Source organism: Pipra filicauda, unplaced genomic scaffold, assembly GCF_003945595.2.
Source record: "Pipra filicauda isolate LSUMZ 115617 unplaced genomic scaffold, ASM394559v2 scaffold426_size588282_pilon, whole genome shotgun sequence".
NCBI lineage: Eukaryota > Metazoa > Chordata > Aves > Passeriformes > Pipridae > Pipra > Pipra filicauda.
The window spans coordinates 411,984-424,031 of NW_024104561.1; the positions used below are offsets into that span (position 1 = coordinate 411,984).

Sequence of the window (12,048 nt, forward strand, 5' to 3'; positions counted from 1 at the left end):
TCGTTATATAACATTGAAGGTCTTTTATAGCAATTTTATTGTTTTCAGAATCTACCTTTTCAAAAACAGTTTATATGCTTAACACTTTATCCATGCTACACAAGTGTGCCCCCTTTACTTATTTAAGTGATGCTTATGGCTTAGCTCTTCTTTTCTTACTAGACCAATTCTCAAAACTTATCACTGTGCCCAAGCTCTCAATTCTCCCCATCAATACAAACACTGTTTAGACTCTGTATTCATATCTGAATCTCAAAGAGGTGACAAAATATTTTCATCCAAAAAAGTATTAAACAGATGCTCCCTCTGCAAACAGCTATGCTAAAAATAGTCCTGTCAGAAGTCTGTAGCTATGCCAAAAGCCTTTGTAGTTCCTAATTCACTACAAGTAAAATCACTTGCACTTGCAAGTGGAAGTCATCTTAACAAAACTGCTTCTTTGGCCAGTTTTGCCTGAAAGACTCAGGAGCATTCACAAATTGCTCCATGGGCAGACCTAGGGACAAACTGGACAATCATGGTACTGATAATAGCTAGAAGCTACACAGCCATCAATATGCACAGCTGGAGCTGGAAAAGATAATCTCTCTACAGCTTTAAAACAGGTTTAAACTTGATAATGGGCTTTATCCAAGTAAGGTTAAGCAGTGGTAAGCAACAGATCTTGTCAATGAGATAAATATTTAAGAACTAACCAGAAGAGAACAACTCAGAAGGAGGAATTTAAGAAGAGTGTGATAGTTTTCACCCTAGGCCTTCCTGGAGACCAGCTTGTAACCAGGAAGGAACTAGGAAGGTGACCCAGGAAGTATTCCATGCTATTCCTTTACGTAACCTGGGGTATAAATAAGGCACAGATAAGAGAGCTCGCTCTCTTCCTTTCCAGCAAGGTTCGAGAATGGTGGGTCCCTGTCTCGGTCTTGCTTATCTGGAGCTGAGGCCTACAGTGACTGCTGTTGTCTGCCATGTACGAGAGGGAGAGCGCTGGGCCGCGTCCAGCCATCCTGCTTCTCTCAAGGGAAGTGGTGAGATTTTGCCAGTTCTTTATTTTGCTGGCTACCAGATTTTTAGATTGTGCATACCTGTTTTGCTTCTGCCCCTTTTCATCCTTTTTTTGTCCTTTTTTCCCTTTTCCCTTCCCCTCTTCCCTTTTAGGAAGCTATTTGGGGTTTCTGGGGTTTAAGGTATATAGTATTCTCACTGTATATATCTGTTTGATATGTAAAATATATATTATTGCTATAGTTTTGGCTATTTGGTTTTTCTTTTTTTTTTCTCCCCTCTTTGGGAAACAGGCCCTGTTGTTGAGTTTCAGAGACTTGGTGGGAAGCCAGCTCGAAACTTGCACAAAGAGACACAACAGAGGAGTGCAGCTGCTCTTAATCTAACTGTAACACACACACACACAAAACAAACAAAGAAAAACGTGCACACAATATGACTGGACAGGCGGGTTTTTTTACTCTCCAAAGAACAGTGTTAAGAAATTTAATAAAAATATTTATAACAACTAAAAGTTTTAGAAAACACTCAGTTTTATTAGCTAATTCTATGAATATCATCTGCTAACAAATAATTTTCAAATAACTAATTTTAGCTAGATTTAAAGTTTGGGGTTTTTTTCTAGTACACAAGTAAGAACCTGACTTATTCTGTCAATAACACATCATCACTACCGCTGTGTATTCCCATGCTTCTGTAATCTTTTTTCAGATTTGTGTTTTAGGAAACTGTTTTACTTAGTCTGTGCCTGGTTAAATTACACATTCCATTTGCTCTGCCTTTTCCGACAGGAAGAATGCATTAGCTGCCTTCCGTTTCTCAAGAAGAGGAGGAAAAAAAGGGCGGGGGGGAGGGTGATATCTACTAGACAGCAAGAATGAATTTTTACTCTTTCATACTTGCACACTACAACTATTTTGTTACTAGCATCAAGGCAGTACCCTGTTTCAAGTGCCTTCCCATACAAATGCCAGAGGCCATATTAAAGTATGTGGAATCTTCAAAATTACAGAGGACAGATGGACCTTCTGGTCCTCCTCCCCTTACACCATGTTTATTAGTTTTGTTGTGGGCTAAGAATTCTTGTCAGCTATGGGAACAGAAAAACTCAATGAAAGGCTGTGGGTGAAGGGCAGGATTACGAGACCTGGAAAGAACAGCTTTAGAAACAGGCCCATTACAGCAGCAGCTTCCCAGGACCGAGCGAAGCAGAAAAACAACTATTTGCGTTTTTATTGTACGGGTTTTCCCTGAGTTATGTACTTCCCCCGGTCCATGCGCCCCCCCCCACTTGACCCATGCTTCCCCCCCCCCCCCCCCCCCCCCCCCCTCCCCCCCCCACCCCCCCCCCCCCCCCCCCCCCCCCCCCCCCCCTTCCCGCCGTGGATCATGTTGCACCTGCCTCTCCCCAAATCCCTGTCTCGTACTGGAACGTGTTCCTCCTGTATCTCCCCTTGGTCAGTGGGTTCTCAAGCCCCTCCCCCCCCCCCCCCCCCCCCCCCCCCCCCCCCCCCCCCCCCCCCCCCCCCCCCCCCCCCCCCCCCCCCCCCCCCCACCTCGACCCAATCACAGCCCTCCTTCTTGCCCTCCCCCCCAACCGATATGAACCGCGCAAGTTTAAGATTAAAGGTCCTTTCTGCCACGGAACACTCGGGGAAGCTTGGTCTCTCTTTCCTCCTGCCAAAGGGGGACAGCGCGGCCGAGCTCCACTCTGGGAAAACCAGCAGAGAGTCCGCAACCAGATCCGTTAATTGGTGCCCACCGTTGGATTGAGACCTACGTGGAATTTTCTACCGTGTAGAGGATTTTCAGAGATCTCCGGGCTCAAGTGACGAAGCAGTGACGGCTTCCCACTCAAACGGTATCCTGCAACTCAGCGCAGGATTTGGCCTATTGCTTAGCACAGCCCTGCATCAACATCAAAGGAGTAGGAGGAGCCCAGTCACCACTCCAAAGTGCCTGCACACTATTGATTGAAGGTCCTGAAGGTAAAACAGCCTCTACAAGGCCCTACGTCCTTAATATTCCAATGACTCTTTGGGGAAGGGATATTATAGGGCAATGGGGAATCCACCTAACCACGTCAAATTTAGTTTAGAGGCCACTGGTCAGCTGCAGTCTCCCGCCCTCACGAGGCTCTTGGATGAGCCACGCTGGGTATCCCAGTGGCCTCCACAGGGAGAGAAACTGCAGCAAGTAAACTTACTGGTCGATGAACAATTGGAAAAGGGACATTTAGTACCAATGGATAGTCCTTGGAACTTCCCTATCTTCACAATACAAAAATCAAATGGAAAATGGAGGTTACTACAGGACTTAAGGGAACTTAATAAAATCATAGAGCCCATGGGAGCTCTCCAGCCTGGACTCCATCACCCACAATGATACCCTCAGAATGGCCCATCATTATTATAGACATCAAAGACTGTTTCTTTAACATCGCTTTACACCCTAAAGACTCTCGTAGGTTTGTGTTCACAGTACCCTCCATCAACGCAGCAGAACCATCTCAATGCTATCACTGGACCATCCTGCCTCAAGGAATGAGAAATAGCCCCTCTGTGTGCCAGAGAGTCATCGCAGAGGTCTTGTCTCCAGTTCATCGGCAGGTTCCCCAGACCATCCTGTGCCACTACATAGACGACATCCTACTGGCTGCTGAATCCAAGGAGCAACTCGCACAATTTCATTTGACTGTGAAAGCTGCTCTGTTAAGACACGGCCTTGAGATTGCACTGGAAAAAGAACAAATGACAATGCCATGGAAGTACCTCGGATTTCACATCAATAACACCACAATTCAACCTCAGACTGTTGCCTTACCTTCCAACATCCACACCTTAAATGACTTATTATCCTTGCTAGGTTTAATTAATTGGGTTAGACCTCTCCTAGGTATAACAACAGACTCTCTAAAACCACTATTCCAACTTCTGAAAGGGGAGGTGGACCTGACATCCCCTTGACACCTGATACCAGAAGCCCGAGCAGTGTTACAGGACATAAATCAGAGACTGAGTGCATGTCAGACTAAGCAGAGAGTGTGTGGGTTACCGGTGGTATTAGTAATTTTTAAGGGTATCAAGCAGCCCTATGCTGTTCTAGGACAATTAGATCTAAAAAGCAAGAACTTTCTGTTATGGGAATGGGTTTTTCTAAGCTTTCAATTTTCTAAATCGATTACAACATATCCTGAAATGCTCTCCAAGGTGTGTCACAAAAGCAGACTGCGGCTGTGGGAACTTTTGGGAAGGGACCCAGAAGTCATATATGTTCCCCTGTCTACTGTCAGCTAACCCAGTTGTTGATTCACAGTGACGATTTCCAGTTACCTATTGCTGATTTTAAGGGTCAATTTTCAGTACACCTCCCACCTATCCCTTTTCTACAGCTACTAGCTCTCACCCAACCAGAGCTAACAAATAATTATTCACCTTTCCCACTAACGAATGCTAGAACTGTTTTTACAGATGGTTCGGGTAGGACGTCTAACACAGTAGTCACCTGGCAAAAGGCAGGGAAGTGGGTATTTGACACGCACAAGGTAAGAGGTTCCTCTCAGATAGCGGAGCTCTCTGCAGTAATACACGCATTTCAACTGTTTCTAGAGCCTCTGAATATTGTTTCTGATTCGGCCTATGTGGTTGGAGTGGTCCGACAAATTGAAAACTCTTACATAAAGGACCTCTCCCAATTACAATTAGCTCACATGTTCAAAACACTATGGTATGAAATTAGTCAGTGCAAACACAAATTCCACATAATCCACATCCACTCTCACACTTCCCTCCCAGGGCCCATCGCAGAAGGAAACCATGTCAGAGATGAAATAGCTGACACAGGACACCTGGCACAAACTGCAGTGGTCCCAAATAATTTTGAAAAAGCCAAACTGTCCCACAGCTTTTTTCATCAGAACATAAAATCCCTCACAAAAACATTCAACCTCACACTCTCTCAAGCTAGAACCATCATCTCTGCATGCCCAAATTGCCAAAGACTTACTCCCCTGCCATCGGAGGGAGTAAATCCTCGTGGAATTAATCCACTAAACATTTGGCAGTCAGACATAACACATTATGCACCATTTGGGAAATTAAAGTACATTCATGTGTCTATCGACACATGTTCTGGTGCTATTGCAGCAACAGCTCAATCAGGAGAAAAGGCTCGAGATGTCAAAAAACACTTCATGTCTGCCATATCAATTCTCAGCATCCCCAAAACCGTGAAAACCGACAATGGCCCAGCCTACACCTCTCAATCATTAAAAGAATTTTTTAATGTGTGGGGAATTACACGTCACAGGTATCCCCCATTCCCCGACTAGCCAAGCTATAGTAGAACGTGGCCACCAAACGCTAAAAACCATGTTAACCAAACAACAAAACACAACCATCGGGCTCACACCCCAAGAGAAGTTAAATAAAGCCTTGTACGTCATCAAATTCCTAAATAGGTTAGAACAGGACACCTTACCCATAGAAAGACACTTCAATTCACACCAGAATCAAGTCTGAACTAATGCCAGAGTTATTTATAAAGATGTAATAACAGGTGAATGGGTTGGCCCTGTTCCTCTTATCACCTGGGGAAGGGGGCATGCTTGTGTTTCCACAGGTTCCGGTCCGAAGCGAGTTCCTTCTCATCTAGTGAAATTGCACAACAGTGACCAAGTACCATCATGATCTACGTTATTCTTGCCATCTTAAGCCATCCTGTCATCTCATCGAACCAGTTTTCTCCTACAAATCCTCCACTGCCAGATTGGGTAGTTGTAGACCCTGGAAACATGTGGACTTCTCTAGCTAAGTCTTTAGACATTGATTCCTTGTGCCTTTCTGTCTCAGACCCTTCTAACCCATTAAAAACATGTTTAATTGCAGTTCCCTGGTCCCCTCAAAAATGGACAGGATTTAAAACTCAATATTCCTCTCTGTGCAATGATCCGGAAAAAATTGGAAACCAAATTGTGTCCTGTTTCCCACAACCCCCAAAAGCCGAGTCAGATCCGCAATACCTAGATGATTACCCTGAAGAGTTACAAATTTTGGGTACCCTCCCCTCATCCCACTGTTTCTATTTCAATATGAAAACAGAGGGAAGAGGTGAAAATCAGTTTAATGTAACATCCAATGGAGCATATTCCAACTTTGAATTCTAGTGCAAAGAAAAAATCGAACCCCCTCCACTACCCTTTGCCCTACCCAAGGGGGTGTTCCTCATCTGTGGACTTCGGGTGTGGAAATCAATCCCTAAAGGAGCGGTAGGGGGACCTTGCACATTAGGTCAGATATCACTCTATAATCTCACAAAGATAATTCATTCATTAGCCATTAGCTCCCCTAAAACAATCACAAAACGGGATATCACCTCCTACTCGAAGAAACTGGACTCACCTGCAGTCCAGCGATTTAAAAGAAGCAAAAAACCATCCACAAACACAGCCCCTCAACAACTCCCTCACCCCCTGGTTAAGCAACATCCCCTTTTCAAATCTCAGAATTTACAACAATTCACTGAAAATTGCGATTCTGACCTCCACTTTTGGTCCCACAGCAAGACTCTCTGGGGAGGCATAATAATTCCGGCCATTGGCACAACACATGCCTTAGATCTGCTCACGAAAATGGGATGTTGGTTAGCCAAGGAGGCAAATGCGACTAGTACGGCACTAGAGGACCTACTACTAGATTCCCAGCAGATTAAAAAAACCACCTTACAGAACAGAGCAGCCATTGATCTCCTACTGCTAGTTAATGGACATGGCTGCAATGAATTTGAGGGGCTATGCTGCTTAAATTTCTCCAACCACTCTCAATCTACTCATTCCCATATAAATGAACTCCATTCCCTCATACGACAAATCCTAAGGTCTGACAAGGTTAGTTGGGACGACATGTTTAGCTGGCTCTCCTTGAAGGGACTCTCACAGCCCCTGAAGAAATTTCTATTATTTCTACTCTTAGGCTTATTTGTACTAGCAATCTGTGTGTTCTGTGCATAGCCAAATGTTTACAGGGTCTCGTAATACACAATGTTGTGCAAGTTTATGTTTCATTAATAAATAAAAACGGAGGAATTGTGGGTGAAGGGCAGGATTATGAGACCTGGAAAGAACAGCTTTAGAAACAGGCCCATTACAGCGGCAGCTTCCCGGGACTGAGAGAAGCAGAAAAACAACTATTTGCGTTTTTACTGTACGGGTTTTCCCTGAGTTATGTACTTCCCCCGGTCCATGCTCCCCCCCCCCCCCCCCCCCCAACTTGGAACCATGCGGTCTCCCCTCCCCGATTGTGGATTCTTGTTGTGCCTGCCTCTCCCCAAATCCCTGTCTCGGTTACTGGAACGTGGTCCTCCTGTATCTCCCATTGGTCAGTGGGCTCTCGAGCCACTCCCCTCCCCCCGTACCTCGACCCAATCACAGCCCTCTTTCTTGCCCTCCACCCAACCCATATGAACCACGCAAAGTTAAGATTAAAGTTAAGATTCTGCCACGGAACACCCAGGGAAGCTTGGTCTCTCTTTCCTCCTGCCAAAGGGGGACAGCGCGGCCGAGCTCCACTCTGGGAAAACCAGCAGAAAGTCCACAACCAGATCCGTTAAAAGGCAATGATCTGCTATACAGAGTATGGAGAATTAAGAATAGTCATCTGAAGTAAGAGAGGGAAGCGAATGGCAAGTGAGACATGTATAACCACACAGTTCATAAAACACTCTGGGGGAAGGTAGATCATTCATGACCACAGTTAAATTAACAGTTGATGACTGCTTTATACATTTAGTTAAAAGGTATTTGTGTTAGGCCTAGAAAGAGTAAGAAAGTTTCCTACTACTTCATGTGAGAAGTAACAGCAGATAAATATATTAAAGTATTTACAGAACCCCACCACTGTAGCAGTTTCTGAATGCAAGGATCAAGGTGTAAGGGCAACGTCTTGTTTCCAACTGCTTGGCTGGGTCTCACTGTAGGACCAGAAACACATTTCCTGTACTTGTATGCTGTAAATCTGCACACTTCCTATCCTGCAATCAGAAACTGCTGGAACTTCCTCTGGAAGGAAAATCTAATCTTTATTTTGTATAACACAGCCATGGAGATGCTGGCTTTTTAGGTCTAAGTGAGGAGTGTTTGCCATCAGGCTCCCAAATGCCATCATACTCCCAGCTCTACCATCAACACCATCACATATCAATATTTGTAAAATGATTCCATAAACAAGGCTCTTTAAACAACCTGGCACCATGTCAAAACTACGTTTTCCTACTTAAATGGGTAAGCAGCTGATCACTTCAGCACTTGGCTGTCATGGTTTTTTTCCTGTATTACAGACTAGTTCCCCTGACGCTGACTTTATGTGTGACCAAAGCCTGCAGACAATGCAAACAGTATTCCTTATGTTAATATATGTCCTGCTCTATACATTAAGCAAGCTTATGAAGTTATTCTGCCACTTCAGATATAAAACTTGGGAAGTTAGCTTTCTCAAACTGTTACTTCTGGTAAGTGAATCATATTCTCTATCAGAGTGTCGTATTCTGTTTCATTACTCTTCACATATATTTTCTACTGTTTTCCTACATCCTGCAGCAGAGGAAGATAACCAAAAGGATTCACTCCAACTCAGATTCATAATTTGATACCACAACAGTCAGAAGAAAGGAGCACACTGACTCAGAAGGAACTTGGCTATCTTCGCTGGCATTTCTACAGAGGCTCAGAAAAAGCATATTTTCTCCTCTACTCCCAAAACATCACAAACCAATTTCTACAGCAAGTTACCAGACTGATGAACAGTTCAGCAAGTAATGCTGACTCACACTCTCTTTCTGACTCATGTTGTTTTCCTTCTAACTCAGTATTATATAGGCAATCTTATTTTTTCCCCTACGTCCACATACAGTTTTCCTAGAACTGACAGAAGCTTTACACATCTTATCACATCAGATAAGCATATTCTTTAATTTACCCCACAGCAGATTACATTAACACTACTTCAGTGATATTACTACAGATTTTACAGCTACTAGCATGGTTTAATCCCAGTCATCAACCAAGTCCCACACAGCTGCTCACTCACTTGCCCACCAGCAGGATCAGGGAGAGAATTGGAAGAGTAAAAGCTGAAAAACTCTTGGGTTGAAATAAAGACAGGGAAAGCAAAAGCCATACACACAAGGAAAGCAAAACAAGGAATTAATTCACTGCTTCCCATGGGCAGGCAGGTGTTCAGCCATCCCCAGGAGAGCAGGGCCCCATCACATGTAATGCTCACTTGGGAAAACAAACACCATCACTCCAAATGTGCTCCCTCTTCCTTCTTCTTCTCCCCATTTTATGTACTGCATGATGTCATATAGTACAGAATATCCCTCTGGTCAATTTGGGTCACCTGTCCCAGCTGTGTCTCCTCCCAACCTCCCATACCCTTCCAGCCCCCTGGCCAGTGTGGCAGTACAAAAAGAAAAGGCCTTGGCTCTGTGTAAGCTCTGCTCAGCAATAACAAAAACATCTATATTATCAACCCTGTGTTCAGCACAAATCCAAAGCACAGCCCCACACTAGCTACTGTGAAGAAAATTAACTCTATCCCAGCCAAAAGTAGCAAAATACTGCTAACTTCTAGAAAAAAAAAAAAAGGAATGGAAAATGTGCTATATTGGGTGTTATGCAAAGAGAATAATGTCACATTACATTATTTTGAGAACAATGTCACATTACTTTGACAGTGTTACTGTCAAAGTACTAAGGATACTTTTTCCCAACACACAGTGTTTTTTATCTTCCCACTTCTATTTCAAATATGTTTTATGAAAAAAAGAGTTAATGTTCAGAATTTTAGCAATAGTTTGTGTCTCTTGAGCTTGGTGCTCATGAAACTGTTCCAATACAGTGGAGATATACTGTCCATATGCAAGTTCCTCACAACTTCAGTAGGTTCTTCTAATCAACTACTCGGAGCTGCAATAGAAACACAGCAAAAGAATGCTGATTTGAAAACCTTGAGATGTACTGGAATACTCAGTATTAAGATGACAATCCTCAGGATGTACAGAGAGCAAAACCACTCATAATTTAAAATGTTAATGCAGATTATAGTTTAAGTCACTTTCCTCCCCCTCTCCCCCCCGATTAATTAAAAGGGAGCATAACTATTAGCCTAAACCAAGTGAAAAGTCACTGCATTAGTATTTAAAAGTTATTCAAACATGTAATGAGTTATACAATATCACCTATCTCTCCACACCAGGCCTCAGTATAAAAGCATTCCTGAAAAGCCATTATATAGCTAAAGTTACACATTAACTTGATGCATGCCACTGTCTTTGTATCCACAGAAGATTTAGTCAGCTTTTAACAATCATTCCAGGTGCAATGATTTACCAACTTTTCTCTTGAGAAAAGGGATTCAGGAGCTAGAAATGGGAGAATTGCAGAAAAAAATCACCTTTAATCCAACAACACTTTCACATTTTAAATCACATATTGAGTTCCATATCACTTTATTAACATCAGCTGGACTTAATGTTCCAGCAACACTCTGCACGAATAGGGATTGCAGAATTTAGTTTTTAAACTTCTAAAACCTTCTGTCAGCTCTTTACAACATAGGCAAAATAATCAGCCTTATCTCATGAACAAAATTTAATTGCCAGCAAATTGGTTTTGTTCAGCTACTGGTCTTATTAACCGAAGTCTCACCGGGCTACTGATATTGAAAATACTTGTAGTTATCAGTGGGAGCAAGGCAAAACTTCAAAGAATAAAGACCACAAAAACATGAAACTAGCAATAATAATTCAATTTTACGCTAATCGTATTAAGATGGAAATCTGATACAAACAAAAGGAGTGAAAATAAGGTCTTCTAAAAAATTCAGGGTATACAGAGAGGATGCTATTTTGATTATAAGTATCAAGAAAACCAGATGCATTACAATTAAGACAACATCTCCCAAGGCATAAATACTTCAGCAAACAAATGACCCTTAACATTTACAGAGGCTTCATCAGAAAAATCTTGTAGAGGCATTTGTTTCCATAAACTCAAATAAAAACCATCCTGTGTGTGAACTACAGTATCAACAGCTAGGGTAGAAAGAAACTACCATCCGTAGCACTCTACTTGAGCAACATATAAGCATGCGTCTGCTAGAGTATTTACTGCCAATTTAATGATAACAAAACAGCTTTAAAATTGATTGCTCTCAGTTGGTTCTTGTCTTCCGCAAAAAGATTGTCTTCTGCAAAAAGTCAAATAGTGCTCATACATTGTCAAAATCTGATACTGTCGCTATACTTTCTGAAGTGGATCCTTCCCTCTGCAGCAATGAATCAGAAAACTCAGGATTGAACTCTTTATGTTTTACCTTGTCAAAAAGAGTAACTATCTTGTCATGAGTCTTAAAAAGCAATGACATGAACTCTTAACGACAAATAACAGCCAATCCTCACTAGAATATACTCTGTAGTTCCATTTTCTTGGCTAGAAGGCTCTGGATATTTTTGAACACTGCTCTACTTAAAGTGTACTGGTCCCTTGGAATGTCCAAGAACAGCAGTCATTTTATAGCTTTTTAGCTGATAGGGTCCGTCTTCTCCTCTTTCCATTATCCAGGGGACTACTGTGAGACACACTGTGGCATGAAGCTCTGTGCTGACATGTATTGCCTCGCATGCTTCGCCTAAAATAAACTCAAGCCTTCAACAGAAGCCTGTGAGGGCTGGAACCCACTGTCTTCCTGGAGGACTTTCTCCCAGTCAAGATCAAAAGATGTACTAAAACTGCAGTATCAAAGGTCACAGTTTACAGCTTACAGAGATATCACTAAATCTTCATGTTCACATCTTGCATGGCTTTACATGCCAAAATGCGCTTGATGTCCTCTTGGCTGGCTTTAATATATAGCAAAGATCCAAAACACTTGAAAAACTGTCACCACCACGTCACCAATCATTTGTTAAACTCAAGTGATCCGGATCCTTTGTGTTACTTCAGCAAAGGACTTTGTCGCTGGCATCCTTCTTTATGCTGTGTTTTAAATT

General features: G+C 42.7%; 1 protein-coding gene and 1 long non-coding RNA gene across 6 annotated transcripts in view; one reads left to right on the forward strand and one right to left on the reverse strand.

The window, feature by feature from the left end:
• Nucleotides 1–12,048, reverse strand: part of TTC39B (tetratricopeptide repeat domain 39B) — an 82,408-nt gene that overhangs the window by 27,577 nt on the left and 42,783 nt on the right. Inside the window, exon 1 of one of the 5 annotated variants that reach the window (XM_039385642.1) lies at nt 2,150–2,171. The exons of 3 other annotated variants lie outside the window; for them this stretch is intronic. The gene's annotated coding sequence lies outside the window, so the exon portion shown is untranslated. Of the gene's footprint in view, nt 1–695; nt 904–2,149; nt 2,172–12,048 lie in introns of those variants that run through there. One more of the 5 variants, XM_039385641.1, reaches the window with a different exon arrangement.
• LOC113999153 lies at nt 2,624–5,823 on the forward strand. Its single transcript, XR_005565122.1, has 2 exons — nt 2,624–2,990; nt 3,460–5,823. It is a non-coding gene; the product is annotated as an uncharacterized LOC113999153 (long non-coding RNA).